Source organism: Bombina bombina, chromosome 2, assembly GCF_027579735.1.
Source record: "Bombina bombina isolate aBomBom1 chromosome 2, aBomBom1.pri, whole genome shotgun sequence".
Taxonomy (NCBI): Eukaryota; Metazoa; Chordata; class Amphibia; order Anura; family Bombinatoridae; genus Bombina; species Bombina bombina.
Window position 1 is genome coordinate 961354274 of NC_069500.1, and position 20690 is coordinate 961374963.

Genomic DNA, 20690 nt, shown 5'->3' on the forward strand with positions numbered 1-20690 from the left:
ATTTTTTTTATATTTTTACTGTCCAAGTCCTTTGGTCTCATGTTTTACTAATTTGTAATTATTTTTTAATAATTTTAATAAAAAAGCAGTCAGAGATCTCAACAGATCTATTTTTATACTTCAAAGTACAATCATTGTAACGTAACAATGATAGCGTCAGGTTTACTTTATAACTGTGTTATGATTTGAATGAATCCAGTTCATAAGTAAGTAAATGGCAACCATATTCCAGAAGTCAAGAATACATCTGTATAAAAGAAACAATAATAGTAATTGTGGCATCATTGCAACTTTATTAATATTATTGGTGGTCTCTTACTTTTCCTGTGCAAACCAGTTAATTTCCTGATAATGCATTTCCCTGCCCTTAATTAATCTTTTTTTTCCTGATAGGTTAAGCTACATGTGCCTCGAACTGGATTTGTACTACTTATCACTTGCCTCAATTAGCCACCTGAAGGTATATGAAAAAGGGTGATACCCTCTTTTAGAGCCCTTATATCTCTTAATAAAACATAATGAGGCTGCTTTGAACACACCTCTCATTCGGCTAGATTACGAGTTTTGCGGTATGAGTAAAAAAGCAGCGTTAAGGCTCATAATGCTGCTTTTTCACTACTGCTGGTATTACGAGCCTTGCAGGTTTAGGGGCACTGCACACTTTTTTGGCCGTACCACAAATTAACTTACGCAATTTGCATAAAGACTTTTTTTCAATGGGACTTCCATAGAGCCGATATTACAAGCTTTTTCTTGGAGGCCAAAAAGTGAGCGGTACAGCCTATCCCGCAAGATTCGTAATGCATTCTAAAGTCAGTAGTTATAAGTTTTACACTACAAAGCTGTAGCGTAAAACTCATAACTAGTGTTAAAAAGTACACTAACACCCATAAACTACCTATTAACCCCTAAACCGAGGCCCTCCCGCATCACAAACACTAAAATAAAATGATTAACCCATAATCTGCCGCTCCCGACATGGCCGCCACTAGAATACACATATTAACCCCTAAATCGCCACACTCCCACATCGCAAACACTAGTTAAATATTATTAACCCCTAATCTGCCACCCCCGACATCGCCGCCACCTACATTATACTTATTAACCCCTAATCTGACACCCCTAACATTGCTGCCACCTACCTACGGTTATTAACCCCTAATCTGCCGCCCCCAATGTCGCCGCCACTATACTAAATTTATTAACCCCTAAACCTAAGTCTAACCCTAACCCTAACACCAACTAACTTAAATATAATTAAAATCAATCTACATACTATCACTATCATTACCTAAATTATTCCTATTTAAAACTAAATACTTACCTATAAAATAAACCCTAAGGTGGCTACAATATAACTAATAGTTATATTATATCTAGCTTAGGGTTTATTTTTATTTTACAGGCAAGTTTGTATTTATTTTAACTAGGTAGAATAGTTATGAAATAGTCATTAACTATTTACTAACTACCTAGCTAAAATAAATACAAATCTACCTGTATAATAAAACCTAACCTTACAATACAATTAAATAAATTACCTAAATTAAATACAATTACCTAAATTTAACACTAAATTGCACAAAATAAAAAAGACATTATCAGATATTTAAACTAATTACACCTAATTTAATAGCCCTATCAAAATAAAAAAGCCCCCCCCCACAAATAAAAAAACCCTATCCTAAACTAAACTACAAATAGCCCTTAAAAGGGTCTTTTGCTGGGCATTGCCCCAAAGAAATCAGCTCTTTTACCTGTAAAACAAAATATAAACACCCCCAACAGAAAAACCCACCACCCACACAACCAAACCCCCAAATAAAATCCTAACTAAAAGGAATTCGGAATTCAAGGGATGCCATCTTGGATGACGTAATTTAAAGGAACCTTCATTCATCTTTAGTCATCGTAAGAAGAGGATGCTCCGCGCCAGATGACTTGAAGATGGACCCGCTCCACTCCGGATGGATGAAGATAGAAGATGCCGTCTGGATGAAGACTTCTGCCCATCTGGAGGACCACTTCTGCCGGCTTGGATGAAGACTTCTCCTGGCTTTGTTGAGGTCTTCTTGCTGCTTCGCTGAGGACTTCTCCCGGCTTCGTTGAGGATGGATGTCGGCTCTTCAAAACTGTGAGTGGATCTTCAGGGGTTAGTGTTAGTTTTTTTTAAGGGTTTATTGGGTGGGTTTTAGCTTTAGATTAGGCTTTGGGCAATTGAAAAAGAGCTAAAAGCCCTTTTAAGGGCAATGCCCATCCATATGCCCTTTTCAGGGCAATGGGGAGCTTAGTTTTTTTTGTTAGGTTTTTATTTGGGGGGTTTAGTTGTGTGGGTGGTGGGTTTTACTGTTGGGGGGTGTTTGTATTTTTTTATAGGTAAAAGAGCTGATTTCTTTGGGGCAATTCCCTGCAAAAGGCCCTTTTAAGGGCTATTGGTAGTTTATTGTAGGCTTGTTTTTTTTATTTTGGGGTGCTTTTTTATTTTGATAGGGCTATTAGATTAGGTGTAATTAGTTTAAATATCTGATCATTTTTTTATTTTGTGTAATTTAGTGTTTTTTTTTTTGTAATTTAGGTAATTGTATTTAATTAGTTTAATTAATTTAATTGTAGTGTAAGGTTATGTTTTATTTTACAGGTAAATTTGTATTAATTTTAGCTAGGTAGTTAGTAAATAGTTAATAACTATTTAGTAACTATTCTACCTAGTTAAAATAAATACAAACTTGCCTGTAAAATAAAAATAAACCCTAAACTAGCTACAATGTAACTATTAGTTATATTGTAGCTAGCTTAGTTTTTATTTTACAGGTAAGTATTTAGTTTTAAATAAGAATTATTTAGGTAATGATAGTAATGTTTATTTAGATTTATTTTAATTATATTTAAGTTAGGGGGTGTTAGGGTTAGGGTTAGACTTAGGTTTAATGGTTTATAACTTCAGTATAGTGGTGGCGACGTTGGAGGCGGCAGATTAGGCAGATTAGGATTAGGTGGCAGCGATGTTAGGGGCCACAGATTAGGGGTTAATAATATTTAACTAGTGTTTGCTATGCGGGAGTATGGCGGTTTAGGGATTAATATGTTTATTATAGTGGCGGCGATGTCCGGAGCGGCAGATTAGGAGTTAATAAGTATAATGTAGGTGTAGGTGATGTCGGGGGTGGCAGATTAGGGGTTAATAAGTGTAAGATTAGAAGTTTTTAGACTCAGTGTTCATGTTAGGGTGTTAGGTGTAAACATAAATTTAGTTTCCCCATAGGAATCAATGGGGCTGTGTTATGGAGCTTTACGCTGCTTTATTGTAGGTGTTAGGCTTTTTTTTTCAGTCGGCTCTCCCCATTGATGTCTATGGGGAAATCATACACGAGTATGTAAAACCAGCTCACCGCTGACTTAAGCAGTGCTGGTATTGGAGTGCGGTATTGAGCTCAATTTTGCTCTACGCTCACTTCTTGCCTAATAACGCCAGGTTTCTGAAAACCTGTAATACCAGCGCTGTAGGTAAGTGAGCGCTGACAATAACGTGCAAATTAGCACTGCACCCCTCATAACGCAAAACTCGTAATCTAGCCGTAATGTGGTACTTTCATTACCATGCTAATTGAAATGGGGGAATCCTCAATTTATCCCATACTATTAGATTAAAGCCCAAAAAATAAATTTGGTAACAAAAAAACTGAGGTACCAGTTCAAAAACTAAGTTACTCATTAATCATAATATTTACAGTATATGCAGTTTACTTTAACATATTGAAAATAAAACCTAAAGGTCTCTGAATATTTTTTTCACATACCCAGTTAAAACAAATATGCTAAAACATTACTAGAGAAATAAAGATAAAATCACATACAATATTTTGTATATAAACAAACTGTGCAGAGTGATTGAAAATTTACAGCGTTAACAAATATATGTATATACAATTATAACAATACTGTTATAATTGTTTTATTGTATCAGTTCTCCTTACGAGAACATTAAATTTAGGATTTGATACCTATGTTTTAAATAACAAATTAGATCTTAAAACGAGAATATGAGAAGGTCTAAGAACATTTAGGATTTTCATTAAAGGTCTAAAATATTTAACTATAAAAAAGATACAATTTGTAAATACAAAATCTTACAAAATTCTTATTGAGAATGTTTACAGGCCCCCCTATCCAAACTCATCTACCGCAGCACAAAATAGTTGCACCACAAATCATCCTTTATAGAATATAAAGGAACAGTAAAGTAAAAATTAATCTTTTGTGATTCTCATAAAATATTGCAATTTCAAACAACTAATTTACTTATGTTTTCAGATCTGCTTTATTCTCTAGGTTTTCTTTGTTCAAGAGGGGTCTCATGATGCATTTCTATAGTTAGGTGGTAATAAAGGCATCTTTATTACCAAAGTATTAACCCTAACTTGCAAAGCACTCAACAGTCTAACTCCCAACTATATTTCCTCTCTCATCGTGAAATTTTCCCCATCCCGTCCTCTTCGATCAACCACTGACCTACGTCTCTCCACTCCTGTTATCTCTACATCCCACTCCCATCTCCAAGACTTTGCACGTGCTGCTCCTGTCCTCTGGAACTCTCTACCCCACTTCATAAGACTGTCTCCAACCATGTAAAGCTTCAGACACTCCTTGAAAATCCACCTATTCAGAGAGGCTTACCATCTCTCTTCTGACTCACTGCTGCAACTACAACTGATGTGACAAGCTACCCCAACCTTATGTCTCTGCACCCTAAACCTTTAGACTGTGAGCTCTCCGGAGCAGGGCCCTCTTCCTCCTGTACTAGATTTATTTAGTTTTGTTATGTTTTGTATTTTATCACAAATCCTTGTCATTGTATACCCCTATCACTGTACTCAGAACTACGGAATTTGGCGGTGCTATACAAATAAATTATAATAATAATCTTACAAAATTTCCAGAAAACCCAATATATTATTGCTGGGCCAGATTACAAATGGAGTGCTAACAGTTACTCACAAGTGATAAGGGGTATCTTGTGGGTGTTTGCGCACATCAGGTTTTACTCTCGTATTTTAAGTTAGAGATCAATCACAATTTACGGTAGAATGATTGACGCGCCCTCTGTGCTCTGGTTTAACTATTTTGTGAAACAAGTGTGTTACAAAACACATAAAAAATACATTACAAAAAACACACTCATAATAACACCATCTAATAAAGATTATTTAAAATAAAATTGCACAAAATAGGCTCTAAGATAAGAAGCCTTAGATGCAAAGGGCTTTAAAATTGAGATAAATACAAATACATGTCTAAAGATGGATATGTTTGTGTGTGTGTGTATATATATATATATATATGTATGTATATATGTATGTATGTATATATATATATATGATTATATATGTGTACATATGTATTTATATGTGTATATATGTATTTACAGACATATATACACACATAAATACACTTGAACCCTTTGCAGTTAAGTAGATGAAAAACATACTTATTTCATTTTCATTTTAAATAAAGGTTTTAAATATGTATTTACTGTAAATATTTCAGATTTCTATGTTCTGCATATAGGACATGTTCTAAGTATTTTTAAATAGATATTCCTATATATCTATCTGTATATACCAATATATAATCATGTGTGTAAGTGTATGTGTATGTATATATATATATATATATATATATATATATATATATATACACACACACAAAGCTTCATACACCTCGCAACACAGCTTAGTAACTCACTTGTTTATTTTCAATCCAGTTACATCGTAACATTTCGGTCCAGGCACTGGACCTTTGTCAAGGGAAACTTCACACAAGTTTACATAATATTCCAAACAGCATAATGAAATGAAACAATGCATACCTGCTTTTAAACAAAGTGCCAAACAGCTTCCTCACAGCTACTAGAAGTGACATCAGAGCACTTCCTGTTCTGACTAACACTGTAAAAAAACATTTTTATTACATGCTCATTTATCAACCATATTCAAAGAAATAATAATGTCAACTGATCTACACAGGACTGACTATGTGAACCACATTGGTTTTAACATTTAAATTTATCTGGATCACCAATACTATCCTATAAACCGTTTCCATAGCAACCAATGCACACTTCCGGTCATAAAACCTCATCCTAAAGGAGAAAGCTGAAAAAGAAACAAACTACCGGTAAGGAACACAGTATATCTGTGCTTGACACATAGCGTGTCTGAAGATTCCGGAAAGCCCACATACATTTAAACGTTTACAACTACACACATGGTTCATTGGTTTATTTCCTTACAAATGTGAAAAACTGTGAATCCTTTACCACCTGTGTTTGTTATCATTCCTAGTAGAATATGACGGTGCCACAATTAGGATATATATCCTGAAAGAATAAGGAGTCTATTTGGACTTATCTTGGTTGTTTAAGAAATAAGGTGGAATCTGTATTGTTCTTTAGGTTTTATATAGGTATCATAGTTGTTTTATTATATTGATCTCTGTTTTAAATTATATGACTAGTCATTTCTGTTTTTACCATATATCCGTGAGTTTATCCAGACATCATTTTAAGGGAGACGTCCCTATCTAAGCTGCATTATTGTTTATAACCTGGATACATAAATACATATTTTCTGTTTTACTAGAGGTATACATAATTTTATTGTTCTCTAGGACTCCCTAGCTTTTGTTAGCGCTCCTTCACTTTTATTTGTATATTATACATCACATTACAGAACATATGTACTCTTAATCATATAATATCCAGTACAGCTCCAGGCTAACCCCAATATCATTATTGCTTATCTGCAGTTTATCTTAATTTGCAGTCATATCCTTATTACAGGCAAATCACATTAAAGGCAAGTTTTTCAAAACATTTTCAAAATACATTTTCACAATTTCCTTCACAGATCGCCCACAGGCTGGGAATTCCTTTCTTTCAGGTAAAAAAAGGGACATAGACATCTGTTTTTTTCAATCCTTTAGGGTGTAATGTCCCGAGCTTATAGATCCATTCAACCTCCCTCCGCAGGATTAATTTCTTCACATCACCTCCTCTAGGTGGTTTTAAAATTATATCAATAAGCATACATCTTAAATCTGCCACAGTGTGTCTTGATTGCAGGAAGTGCAGCGCCACAGGATGCTCACTCTCACCATCCTTTAATGCTGTTCTTATAGTGGAGTGGTGTTAGCCATACTTTCCTTAAATGGGTGCTCTGGATGTACCCACATAGGTGAGCTCACATGGACACTTAATAATATAGACCACCATTTCCGATGTGCATGCGAGTCTGTGCTTCAGAGTTATATTTTTGACAGTGCGAGGGTGACTGAATAATGGACCAACAATCAATGAGTTACATGTCATACAACCATCTGAACGATAACATCCTGGCTTTGCTATCCAACTTCTTATGGCATAGCTCTACACAGGATCTGCTCTGTTTAGCAAGATCCTGCACAGACCTTGCCCAAAGTTTCATCAGAAGATAATAAATGCCAATATTGCATTATTGATTTACTCAACTGCAGTGACAGCAAATAATACACTGGTATAAGATGGTGGTTTATTAGGAGCCAATTTTTCCTGACCTTTACTGGTGGTAATCTGAGCCCTTCTAACCCTAGAAGGTGTATATCCCCTCTCAATAAATCTTTCATATACATCCTGTTCCCTAATCTATTTAGCAAAGTCCAGAGTTACAATTCTTTTTTTTTTTTTTTTAAATCAAAACTTTTTGTATTAAGGTATTTAGCAATACATCATTTATAGCAAGACATCATGAATATAATCTCCAAAACAACACATCCTGAAATAATAAAAAAAACAATATGCATATGGGATTATGAGAATTATTCGCAGGACAAACATGTCCCATCAAAGTTATAACATGACTTATAAATATACATTGCAGATAAATTAATGATACCATAGTTTTTTATTTTATGCATCAGTAATATTGTGGTACATCTTTATCCATGCATACTGCCTACTAGAATAATAATTGTTACTGAACTTCTTAGATTACTGACATACTATTTGGAATGAGAGCTACATTTCTTTACACAATAGAGAGGAATCTGATAATACTACATAATATATATAAAATACACAGAATCTAATGCTTTTAATAGGTAAGAGGGGGATCTACTATAATATATAGGTGACATAGGGAGGGTTACTTCACATCTATGTACAAAAATAGTAAACCCTCACTGGGTGGGTTTATAATGAATAGACAGGGCATCCTGTTCAAGAGTATCTTTAGCCAGGCGAGCACCAAGTTATCCATAAAGAAAAATAACCAATATAGGTAACCATAGGACATAGTAGAATGTGATATAAGATTAAATCTATGTGTAATTGATGTAGTATTCCTGCTATCTAACCCAAAACCCTGTTATTTCAACCTAATTACAAAGAGGGTAAAATCTTGGCTTAATAACCAGGAGCAATATGAAGGTACAGGGAGCCATTTAAAAATAAACTATTAGCGATGGAATATAGCTTGGGCTGAACTGTTAGATTAGTAATAAAACTTTAATAGGCTCCCTTATATTGTATTAATCTCAGTCCCCTGAAAATCAGCAGAGTGGACCTAGGGTCGTCTAGTCACCAGGGGTAACAAGCTGTGGTAGTGAGAAGTGTCATGATGGGGTAGTTAATAATATCACAGCAGCACCAAAATAGTTATCCCCTAACAAAGAACGTGAGATGAGAAAGGATGTATGGCAGCCATTTGTAGTAATATGTCCTAGTATCAGCATATCAGGTTTCAGGGCCATCATTTCTAAAGGCAAGCCAAGTGGGACAACATGGGATCTAATCACTTCGGCTCTGAGAGGCAAACCACACTACTTAATCCCAGATCGGATGTTACAATAATGTCCACCAATATAGTGATCAATGCCATTGGGTAGGTAAAATCCGTTGTGCTTTCTGGGGTAGTGAGGGATCAGGAGTACCGCACATGTAGAAGCAACAAGGGGGTAAATCTGAGACGGCATGACAGATAGGATGACAGACCAAATCTACAATAACACTCTTGTTGGCAACTCCATGCTGAGGCTGCTCTGTTGCGTGCTGTAAACCGGAGCTCCGGTCAAAGGTAATTGCTTTATGAAGTCAGACGATCTTATTCCCCTTGTCACCTCCGAGGGGATTGGCCGCATTCAACTCCAGTGGATCCGAGGGCAGTAACACATACTGTAAGTCACATACCTCAGGTTGAATTCATTCAGATTGTTCTGTGCTCTGGATTACATTGTATTTGAATGTTCGTTTAGAGCTATGCAACATAGCACGCTGATTCAGATTTGGTCTTGAGTCTGTAGACTTTGGACGCCATATTGTGCCTGTTACCTCTTTAATCCCATGTACTTGCAGCGACGAGTCCTGTGGGCTCATGGCTGTCCTGTATATGACACAAAGATCAATAAATCTACACTCTATCAGTTGCCCTAAGGCCTCTAATTTAGCTCTTAGAATGTTGTGGAAGTCCTCAATATTAATTATGGTTTTAGAGATTCTTGTTTATAAAGTAAGTTGTAGCAGATAAACACTGCTCTACTCGAATAGCTTAGGTATCCAAGGGGGGTGATGTATGATTGTGATGGTGTTGCGTGTGGCCGGATTTGACTAACACCGTGCTAGACCTGCATTATCTACTGGGAAAACAGCTAAGACTGTGCTAGTTTGCATATTAGAATTGCTATAAAATGTTTGATTAAAAACTATACCAACAGTAAGAAATACATTCTTTTAGAAAGACACTTATAACTTACTATAAATGAAAGATAGCTTTTAAATCTTTCATATACATCTCCTATACATAAATGAGTATAACCTTACATATATATCATATTAATAAAGGATGAATATAAATCTTTCATATGCTTATCCTGCAATATTCAAATATATGTTTTAATAAAGTTCTTTTACAATATATAAGATTTATAACTATGTTTAGTGTAATTAAAACAGTAATAAATTATGTTATATGATTTTCTGTACTGAAACTAAAATGGAGGATTGTTTAACCTTGTATTAAAAAATACTAAGATGGATGCTCATTGCAATAATTACAAGTGCGTATGTCTAAACTCTTGTATAACAGATTTTCAAGGCCACGTTGTTGATGTACAGAACTGTTGATGATAGAAAAAGCTAGACAAGTTTTGTTGATGTTATAATGATGCCAAAAATACATATAAAAAGAAAACAATAAATGATGACGTCATCCAAATAAAAAACACTATAAATACACCTTGTTGTAAACATGAGACAGGTGACTCTGACAGGATGTTATAGAGCATCTCTAAGGATAAGATTTGGTTGCAAAGAAGTCATTTTGAGTGGTATGTAAACAATTGTTATTGAAAGCAAGTTTAAGTCTTTTAACTCTGTGTGTATTTTGGATTTAAATGAATTTAATTTTGTATTACTTCTGTAAGCTAATTTTTCTGTATAATAAAAATTTATTTTTAAACAATGTTTTTCTCTTAATACCATTTCTTATTATTATTGTACTCAGAAACTTTCTTTGTAAGAAATGAGTGCTATTTCATTGGTATAATATTAAAGGTCAGTGCTTGAAATTCATATTTCAATATAACTGTGCTTTAAGACCTTATGAATGAATTAGGTGTGAACCACTACATGCGGCCTACATTCTAAGCCAGATCAGTTTGAATCTAACAAATGTGAGCGTAAAGATAAAGGTATCATTCAGCTCCATATCTTCTCCTCTATTAGTTCACAAAATTATAAAGCTTGATGTCAAGTTTTAAAGGTTATAGGCAACGGGTTGTTAAATTCACTTGAGCTTCACGAAGTTGCTGCTGATCATGGCCGCAGTCAAGACACGCCCCTTGAGTTACAATTCTTTTAATCCTTGCATATTGGCTTATGGGTAAGATATTTTACAAGCTTCTTAGATGAAAGCTAGATGTTAAAAATTTGTGTTCCTGTCTGTGGATTTTTAATAGAGATCGGTCACTAGAACCCCCTCATTCTTAATAACCAAGTGAGTTACTAAGCTGTGTTGCGAGGTGTGTGAAGGTTTGCGTGAATTTGGATCTCTGCACCAGCAGTTGACACTTAAGAGGGAGTGCAGTGGTAATGGTAAGACTGTGTGTGTGTGTGTGTATATGTATATACATATATATAAATATATATTTTTCCAAAAAAACATCATATATATATATATATATATTTATTTATTTATTTAAGAATAAATGGAACATATTCTTGTATGTGAAGAATATTGCAATGTGAAATATTCATATTTTCATGTCATGTTAGCGCCCATTAGAATATATGATCGGTTTTGCAAGCAAGTTGGTTGTTTTCCACTTGTTTTGCTCCGTTGACTTCTAGGTGAGAATAGGTTATCGCGCGCAATATTCTAAGTTTGACATTTTAGCATGTGAGCAAAAACAGTTTACATTAAGCTCATAGTATGAGTGCAACCCGATGCACGCAGAAAGCTTACTTCTAGTACAGTTAACACTCGATCGGTAGTGTTAAATATTACTCCACTTGTAATCTGGCCCGCTTTGGCACCAATAGGGGACCTACTCACCAGAGGGCCCTGGTGCACATTGGTTTTTAGTCCCCAAAGCAACTCACTATTAAGCAATAGTAATGATATAAATGCCTCTCTGTATAATGATTTGAGGATATATATAGAAAGATAGATAGGCCTGCAACCTGCATTAATAAAACTCTCCCCTGTATTAGGATTGTACACATTCTGCACATTCCTATGTATAGATTTGCTGCTATGGACCACAGCATTTGGGCCTTGGAGCCTCTGATTCTGCTTCACCAATGGTAGTTCCACCTCTGGGTGGCACACACTGGAAAATTCCTTTGAAAGATGAGGATTGCTGCTGTTATATAAGGGTCTCAAGATCTTGTCTTGTGGGGCAACATAGCAAATAACCAACCTTCTTGTGTTGCTCCATGTGCCTACTGTTTAGGTGATCACTCTTGCTTTGGTTATCAGCTAATAGCACCTTGATCTAATTTATTTTAAAAGAGGTGTCATTTGCTATATTTTGTGCCACTTATTTTTGAGTCCTGGGGTCCCATTAAATGTCCCAAAGCACTTTTAAAAGTAACCTAGAGGACAGGAGATTATAATTTCTATTACAGTCACCTGTTACTTCAGGGGCATGAGAAAATTGGTAATCCTCTCTTTCTTTTGAGGGGTATTTTGTATTGTATGCTGTTTTTAGGGGATGTAACCTTTTGACCCACTGCACACAAACATTTTTATGACATTTATTTAGCAGAGATATGAGACACTACTTTGGAAAGAGGGAGCTCCCCTCTTCAAGCCTGGAGTCCTATAACCTGATGTGTTCTATAAGGGATCTCAAAGTGTCCAATCCCTTCAACAGACCTTGCACAGATGCTTAATTGGTACAAGTATCACCATCACCATGGGTATGAACTAAAAAAATAAACAAGGGCTTGACTTCTAATTTAAAATAGTGGACTTCCCTTGTTCACATACTCCTCTCATTAAATCAGAGGTGGAAATATCATCTTAATAATAATCGCCATCCCCAGTACTTGATATTACCTATTTGTAGTGGGTCGATTTCGTTGCATCCTACAAGGGCAAGTAACTCCTGAGCATGTTCTCTTTTAAATGAGATGCCACTTGAACCTCTAGCATCAAAACTGCTCCATAAGAGCTTCCCCTTTTTGGAAAACAGCGCTCAATGTGCTACTGCAGGTTATTGATTATGTATTTATTTTCAAATGAGAAGTATCTTGTTTAGAAAATTGCTCTGGCAGCTCAGATGTGGGCTTAAAAGTCCTCACACTGAGCCATGGGCTCACTTAAAAAATATTGCCACATTAGCAGGGATTTCCTTGTTCATGGTGATGTCACAGCCAGTTCTAACCCAATCTGGTGATGAGGAAGGAGACTTCAGTGCAGTGCAGTGGGGTACCAGTATCTGTATCAGAATGGAAACACCGCAAGACGATGTTGTCACCCTCGGAACTGAGAACTTTCTCCAGGCTCTAGGTTCACAATATAAAAATATATATTTAAAATATTTAAAATTATAAAACAATGAAAAACAACAATAAAATAGGTTGTTTTAATTCAAACTATGGGTCATATTATATGTATGAAAGAAGGCTGCTGCTCTCATGTATATATATCTTTAGGCAAAAACAAAAAAAAGATAAAAAGGTTTTCAATTATCTCAAAAGCCAAAATTCACTAAGGTATCTATTTACTCTTTCCAACTTTTTTTTATGGTATTCTGCGTCATGGATTCACTAAAGAATGGAGAGGTACATGAGCTTCAGTTAATCTGTTATGAACGGTTGGAGCAGCAGAGGCTGGTGAGACCTAGGAAACAGTAGATGCTGCAAAGACATTTAGCAGAGTGTGATTTAGGGATGGATTTGGTGTTTTGAGAGTAATAATATAAGTTAAACAGGAAATGATTGTAATTTAAACTAGTTATTTAGTAATCAAGTGTAAGCTAAAAATGTACTTGGGTAGAAGGTATACACTCCAACTCTCTAGTGTCTCTGGAAAGAGGAAGACAAAACTGCAGATTTAAGTTATAGGAATATAATGAAAAATAAATAATGATTAAGCATTGAAATGCTTTTGTTATGATTACCTAAACATCTTAGGAAGTATTCAAAGTTGTATGTAATGTCCCTTAAAAGGGACAGTTTAGTAAAAAAAACAAAAAAAAAAAGTTCATGATTCAGATAGGGCATGCAATTTTAAACAACTTTCCAATTTACTTTGTTCTCTTTGTATTCTTTGTTGAAAGGTAAACCTAGGTAGGCTCATATGCTTATTTCTTAGCCCTTGAAGGCCATCTCTTATCTGAATGCATTTTGACTAACTAGAGGGCGTTAGTTAATGTGTGCCATATAGATAACATTGTGCTTACACCCACGGAGTTACCTAGGAGTCAGCACTGATTGGCTAAAATTCATGTCAAAAGAACTGAAATAAGGGGACAATCTCCAGAGGTTTAGATAAAAGTTAATCACAGAGGTAAAAAGTGTATTAATATAACTATGTTGGTTATGCAAAATTGGGGAATGGATAATAAAGGGATTATCTATCTTTTTAAACAATAACAATTCTGGTGTAGACTGTCCCTTTAACTGAGCAATGTTTATAGGGTTAGATATTAAGCAGAATTATTACAATTTGCATCATACTAAAATTACAAAAAAATGGCTGTAGGATTGATTTATTTTTAATCTGAAAACCAAACTCTCATTTAAAGATACAAATTTACCATGACAATACTTCACAGCACATTTTCAGAAAACAGCAATATAATGTAAAAAAAAAATAACCCTGATGTCCTTCTTTGAGCTAAAATGTTCTGTTCTCCTTTCTTTTACTTTTTTTTTTGTTGTTGAACAACCCTTGGCAAAACAGAAACACACATATTAAGCACTTCTTAAGACTGAAACATATTCTAAGGAAAACATATTTGAAGTACCATTAGTTTTAAAACATTTGCAGCAAGATTACGAGTTTTGCGTTAGAGGCTATGCTAACGAGCAGTTTTTTCTCACCGCTCACTTAAAGGGACAGTCTAGGCCAAAATAAACTTTCATGATTCAGATAGAGCATGTAATTTTAAACAATTTTCCAATTTACTTTTATCACCAATTTTGCTTTGTTCTCTTGGTATTCTTAGTTGAAAGTTTAACCTAGGAGGTTCATATGCTAATTTCTTAGACCTTGAAGCCCACCTCTTTCAGATTGCATTTTAACAGTTTTTCACCACTAGAGGGTGTTAGTTCACATATTTCATATAGATAACACTGTGCTCGTGCACAAAAAGTTATCTGGGAGCAGGCACTGATTGGCTAGACTGCAAGTCTGTCAAAAGAACTGAAAAAAGGGGCAGTTTGCGGAGGCTTAGATACAAGATAATCACAGAGCTTAAAAGTATATTATTATAACTGTGTTAGTTATGCAAAACTGGGAAATGGGTAATAAAGGGATTATCTATCTTTTAAAACAATAAAAATTCTGGTGTAGACTGTCCCTTTAAGACAACGCTGGTATTACAGGTTTTTTTTATACCCGGCGTTAGCCGCAAAATGGTGAGCGTAGAGCAGAATTTAGCTCCACATCTCACCTCAATACCAGCGCTGCTTAAGTCAGTGGTGAGCTGGCTGAACGTGCTCGTGCACGATTTCCCCATAGGAATCAATGGGGGAGAGCTGGCTGAAAAAAAAACCTAACACCTGCAAAAAAACAGCGTTCAGCTTCTACCGCAGCCCCATTGATTCCTATGAGGAAATACATTTATGTCTACACCTAACACCATAACATGAACCCAGAGTCTAAACACCCCTAATCTTATACTTATTAACCCCTAATCTGCCGCCCCCGACATCGCTGACACCTGCATTATATTATTAACCCCTAATCTGCCACTCCGGACACCACCACCACCTACATTATCCCTATGAACCCCTAATCTGCTGCCCCCAACATTGCTGACACCTACTTTTTATTTATTAACCCCTAATCTGCCACCCCCAATGTCGCCGCCACCTAACTACACTTATTAACCCCTAATATGCCGTCGCCAACGTCGCTGCCACTATATTAAAGTTATTAACCCCTAAACCTAAGTCTAACCATAACCCTAACACCTCCTAACTTAAATATAATTAAAATAAATCTAAATAAAATTACTACAATTAAATAAATTATTCCTACTTAAAACTAAATATTTACCTATAAAATAAACCCTTAGATAGCTACAATATAACTAATAGTTACATTTGTAGCTAGCTTAGGATTTATTTTTATTTTACAGGCAACTTTGTATTAATTTTAACTAGGTAGAATAGTTATTAAATAGTTATTAACTATTTAATAACTTCCTAGTTAAAATAAATACAAATATACCTGTAAAATAAAACCTAACCTAAGTTACAATTACACCCAACACTACACTATAATTAAATAAATTAACTAAACTAACTACAATTAATTACAATTAAATTAAATAAACTAAAGTACGGAAAAAAACCCCCACTTAATTACAGAAAAAAATAAAATAATTACAAGAATTTTAAACTAATTACACCTAATCTAATCCCCCTAATAAAATAAAAAAGCCCCCCATCCCTACCCTATACTAAATTACAAATAGCCCTTAAAAGGGCTTTTTGTGGGGCATTGCCCCAAAGTAATCAGCTCTTTTACCTGTAAAAAAAAATACAATACCCCCCCAACATTAAAACCCACCACCCAAACACCCAACCCTACTCTAAAACCCACCCAATCCCCCCTTAAAAAAACCTAACACTACCCCCTTGAAGAACACCCTACCTTGAGACGTCTTCACCCAACCAGACAGAAGTGGTCCTCCAGAGGGGTAGAAGTCTTCATCCGATCTGGGCAGAAGAGGACCTCCAGATGGCCAGAAGTCTTCATCCAGGTGGCATCTTCTATCTTCATCCATCCAACGAGGAGCGGCTCCATCTTGAAGACATCCAACGTGGAGCATCCATCCAGACCGACGAATGATGGTTCCTTTAAAGGACGTCATCCAAGATGGCGTTCAATGAATTCCGATTGGCTGATAGGATTCTATCAGTCAATCGGAATTAAGGTAGGAAAAATCCTATTGGCTGATGCAATCAGCCAATAGGATTGAGCTTGCATTCTATTGGCTGATTGGAACAGCCAATAAAATGCGAGCTCAATCCTATTGGCTGATTGGATCAGCCAATAGGATTGAACTTCAATCCTATTGGCTGATTGCATCAGCCAATAGGATTTTTCCTACCTTAATTCCGATTGGCTGATAGAATCCTATCAGCCAATCGGAATTCAAGGGTCGCCATCTTGGATGACGTCATTTAAAGGAACCATCACTCGTCGTGTAGTCGTCGGTCTGGATGGATGCTCCACGTCGGATGTCTTCAAGGTGGAGCCGCTCCTCGTCGGATGAATGAAGATAGAAGATGCCGCCTGGATGAAGACTTCTGCCCGTCTGGAGGACCTCTTCTGCCCTGATAGGATGAAAACTTCTGCCCCTCTGGAGGACCACTTCTGCCCGGTTGGGTGAAGACGTCTCAAGGTAAGGTGATCTTCAAGGGGTTAGTGTTAGGTTTAATTAAGGGGGGATTGGGGGGGTTTTAGAGTTGGGTTGGGTGTGTGGGTGGTGGGTTTTAATGTTGGGGGTATTGTATTTTTTTTTACAGGTAAAAGAGCTGATTACTTTGGGGCAATGCCCTGCAAAAGGCTCTTTTAAGGGCTCTTTGTAATTTAGTATAGGGTAGGGATTTTTTTATTTTGGGGGGCTTTTTTATTTTATTAGGGGGATTAGATACAGTGTAATTAGTTTAAAATTCTTGTAATTATTTTTTTTTTCTGTAATTTAGTGTTTGTTTTTTTCGTACTTTAGTTTATTTTATTTAATTGTAGTTAATTGTAGTTACTTTAGGAAATAATTTTAATTATAGTGTAGTGTTACGTGTAATTGTAATTTAGGTTAGGATTTATTTTGCAGGTAAATTTGTCTTTATTTTAACTAGGAAGTTATTAAATAGTTAATAACTATTTAATAACTATTGTACCTAGTTAAAATAAATACAAAGTTGCCTGTAAAATAAAAATAAAACCTAAGCTAGATACAATGTAACTATTAGCTATATTGTAGCTAGCTTAGGGTTTATTTTATAGGTAAGTATTTAGTTTTAAAGAGGAATAATTTATTTAATTGTAGTAATTTATTTTGTTTTATTTAAATTATATTTAAGTGAGGGGGGTGTTATGGTTAGACTTAGGTTTAGGGGTTAATACATTTAATATAGTTGCGGCGACGTTGGGGGTGGCAGATTAGGGGTTAATAAATGTAGGTATGTGTCGTAGATGTTAGAGACGGCAGATTAGGGGTTAATAAAATTTAACTAGTGTTTGCGAGGCGGGAGTGCGGCGGTTTAGGGGTTAATATATTTATTGAAGTGGCGGCGATGTCCAGTCGGCAGATTAGGGGTTAAAAATTGTATTTAAGTGTTTGCGATGTGGGGGGGGGCTCAGTTTAGGGGTTAATAGATAGTTTATGGGTGTTAGTGTACTTTTTAGCACTTTAGTTAAGAGTTTTATGTTACAGCGTTAGCCCATAAAACTCTAAACTACTGACTTTTAAATACGGTAGGAGTCTTGACAGGAGAGGGTCTACCGCTCACTTCTTCCAAGACTCGTAATACCGGTGTTAGGAAAATCCAATTAAAAAGATAGGATACGCAATTTACATAAGGGGATTTGCGGTATGCTCGAGTCGCGGAAGAAAAGTGAGCGGTGAGCCTCTACCTGTCAGACTCATAATACCAGCGGGCGTTAAAAAGCATTGTTGGGACCTCTCAACGCTGCTTTTTAAGGCTAACGCAAGACTTGTAATCTAGCCGTTAGTTAATTAAAAAAAGTTGAAACTATGTTTCTCTAGGAAATATCATTTTAAAGGTATAGAAAGATTCAGTTGAAATGACACCTTTTCATTACACCTCCATTAGCATTGTTGCTTCTATTAAATGTTATAACTATTTCTCAGTGGCATATGCATGTATGCTTTGAGGGCCATTGCACCAGTATTCAAAAACTATAACTTCTCAGAGTCAGAGCTGGCTTATATGACACAAATTAAAGGGACATGGAACCCCAAAGTTTTCTTTCACGAGTTAGATAGAGCATGTGATTTTAAATAACTATCCATTTTACTTATTTTATATAATTTTCTTTGTTCTTTTGGTATGCTTTGTTGAAACGCATACCTAGGTAGGCTATGTAGCTGGGTGCTAGCTGCAGCTTGGTAGAAGCTATACCTCTTCGGATTGGCTCCCAGAAATGCATTGCTGTTTCTTCAAGAAAAGATACCAAGAAAATAAAGCAAAATTGATATTAGACTTTCAATGAAAAGTTGTTTACAAATGTATGCTTCATCTAAATTATGAAAGAAAATTGGCGGGTTTCATGTCCCTTTAAGTCACAGGCTTAATAGACTATCTGCTCTATGAGCTTGAATACTGGTGAACAGTCCCTTATAGCATATGTGCGTATGCTGTTGAAAACCAGTAAAAAAAATTAATAGAAGCATTTTTGCTAATGGAACTACATTAAAAAAAAATCTATTTAAAATATTAAATGTACCCATCCACATTTCAGTTCTGACCTTTCTATCCCTTTTAAAGGAACAAAAACAAAATAATTTTACTTTTTCAATTCACTTATCTGTGTCCCTTGATGATTGAGCTCCCCCACTATGATCTAGAATCATACTGCATACTGTCCTTTTGTATATCTTTTTTTTTTTTTTTGTATGAAGCCCATTTCATGGTGGTGGTAGTGGGGTTTGTTGTTTTTTGTTTGTTTTTTTGTTGCTGTATTCCAAGCAGATCCCTATATTTTTTTCATTTATACAGGACTGTATGAGTCATCCAGTTGATTTTCTGGCTTTTAAGTTTATAATTTAGGAAGCATTGTCACACCCAAATATAATTAATACAAATATAATAACATGATGGGGCCTTACCAGCACCTAATGGTGAATATAGGCAGACATTCAGCAGGTGAAGCCTTGGTATAATTGGCTTTGTCAATATAATGTAATAATGTAATTTAATGGTAATATATTAAATCCCCAGGTCAGTTTATTTAGGAACTTAATCCGATATGCAAGTTGAAATAAGGACCCAACTATGGTTTAACTGTGGTAGGTTTTTGCAACTGACCTGCAATAGTCCTACAAGACATCAGAAACAAGTGTTCTCATTATTTTCAAAGGAAACCCTTTCTCTAAGAGACTCAGGACAGCTAGCTGTGAGGTCAGCAGGCTGTAAGGAAAGTCAATGTCTGTCTTAGGTTTTGTAACATACACTTTTGTATTTGGACGGACGTTATGACAATTTTGCTTTTTATTGATTTATTTTTACTTTCTTATGTATTTATGTTCCTTGATGAGATATCTATACTTTAACTGTGTACTGTCATCAAACAACCATGATTGAATGTTTTATTTTTATTGTAAAACAAAATCAAAATGCTAATTAAACTTTTCGAGTTCTGTGAATATTTATACACAAAGTTTTAAATACTACACATTTTTATTCATTAGAAAATACTATTTTTCAAAATTAAAAATCTTAACAAAGCAAAATCTTGGGTTAACCCCTTAAGGACCAGCGACGTACCCTGTATGTCGCTGGCCTTTTTTTGGGACTTGATTGTTTTAAAGCGCGGTTTTGACACCAGCGTTGCGACTGCTCTATTCCACAAAGCCTTCTGGAGGGAGGGCATTAATAGCGTGTTCTTGCTAGACTTGTGCTATTATGTCCTAAAAAAACCCTTAACGACCAGTGACATACAGGGTATATTGTGGTCATTAAGGGGTTAAATATATTTCCACAAGACATTTCAATGCTGATTTTTAAATAATAACAATTACACTTAAATAAAACTAATACAAAATATTGTTATATAAATAAATTATTTACTTTCCTAATCAAAAAGGTTGTCTCCACACCTCATTTTGTCATTGCTCATATACAGTATATCTCTTTTTTGCCATATGTTCATTTTTTTTTTACCAAAGAATGTTTTTTGCATGCATATATTCAATTCTAAAATGTATAACAATATTACACAGTTCAAGTA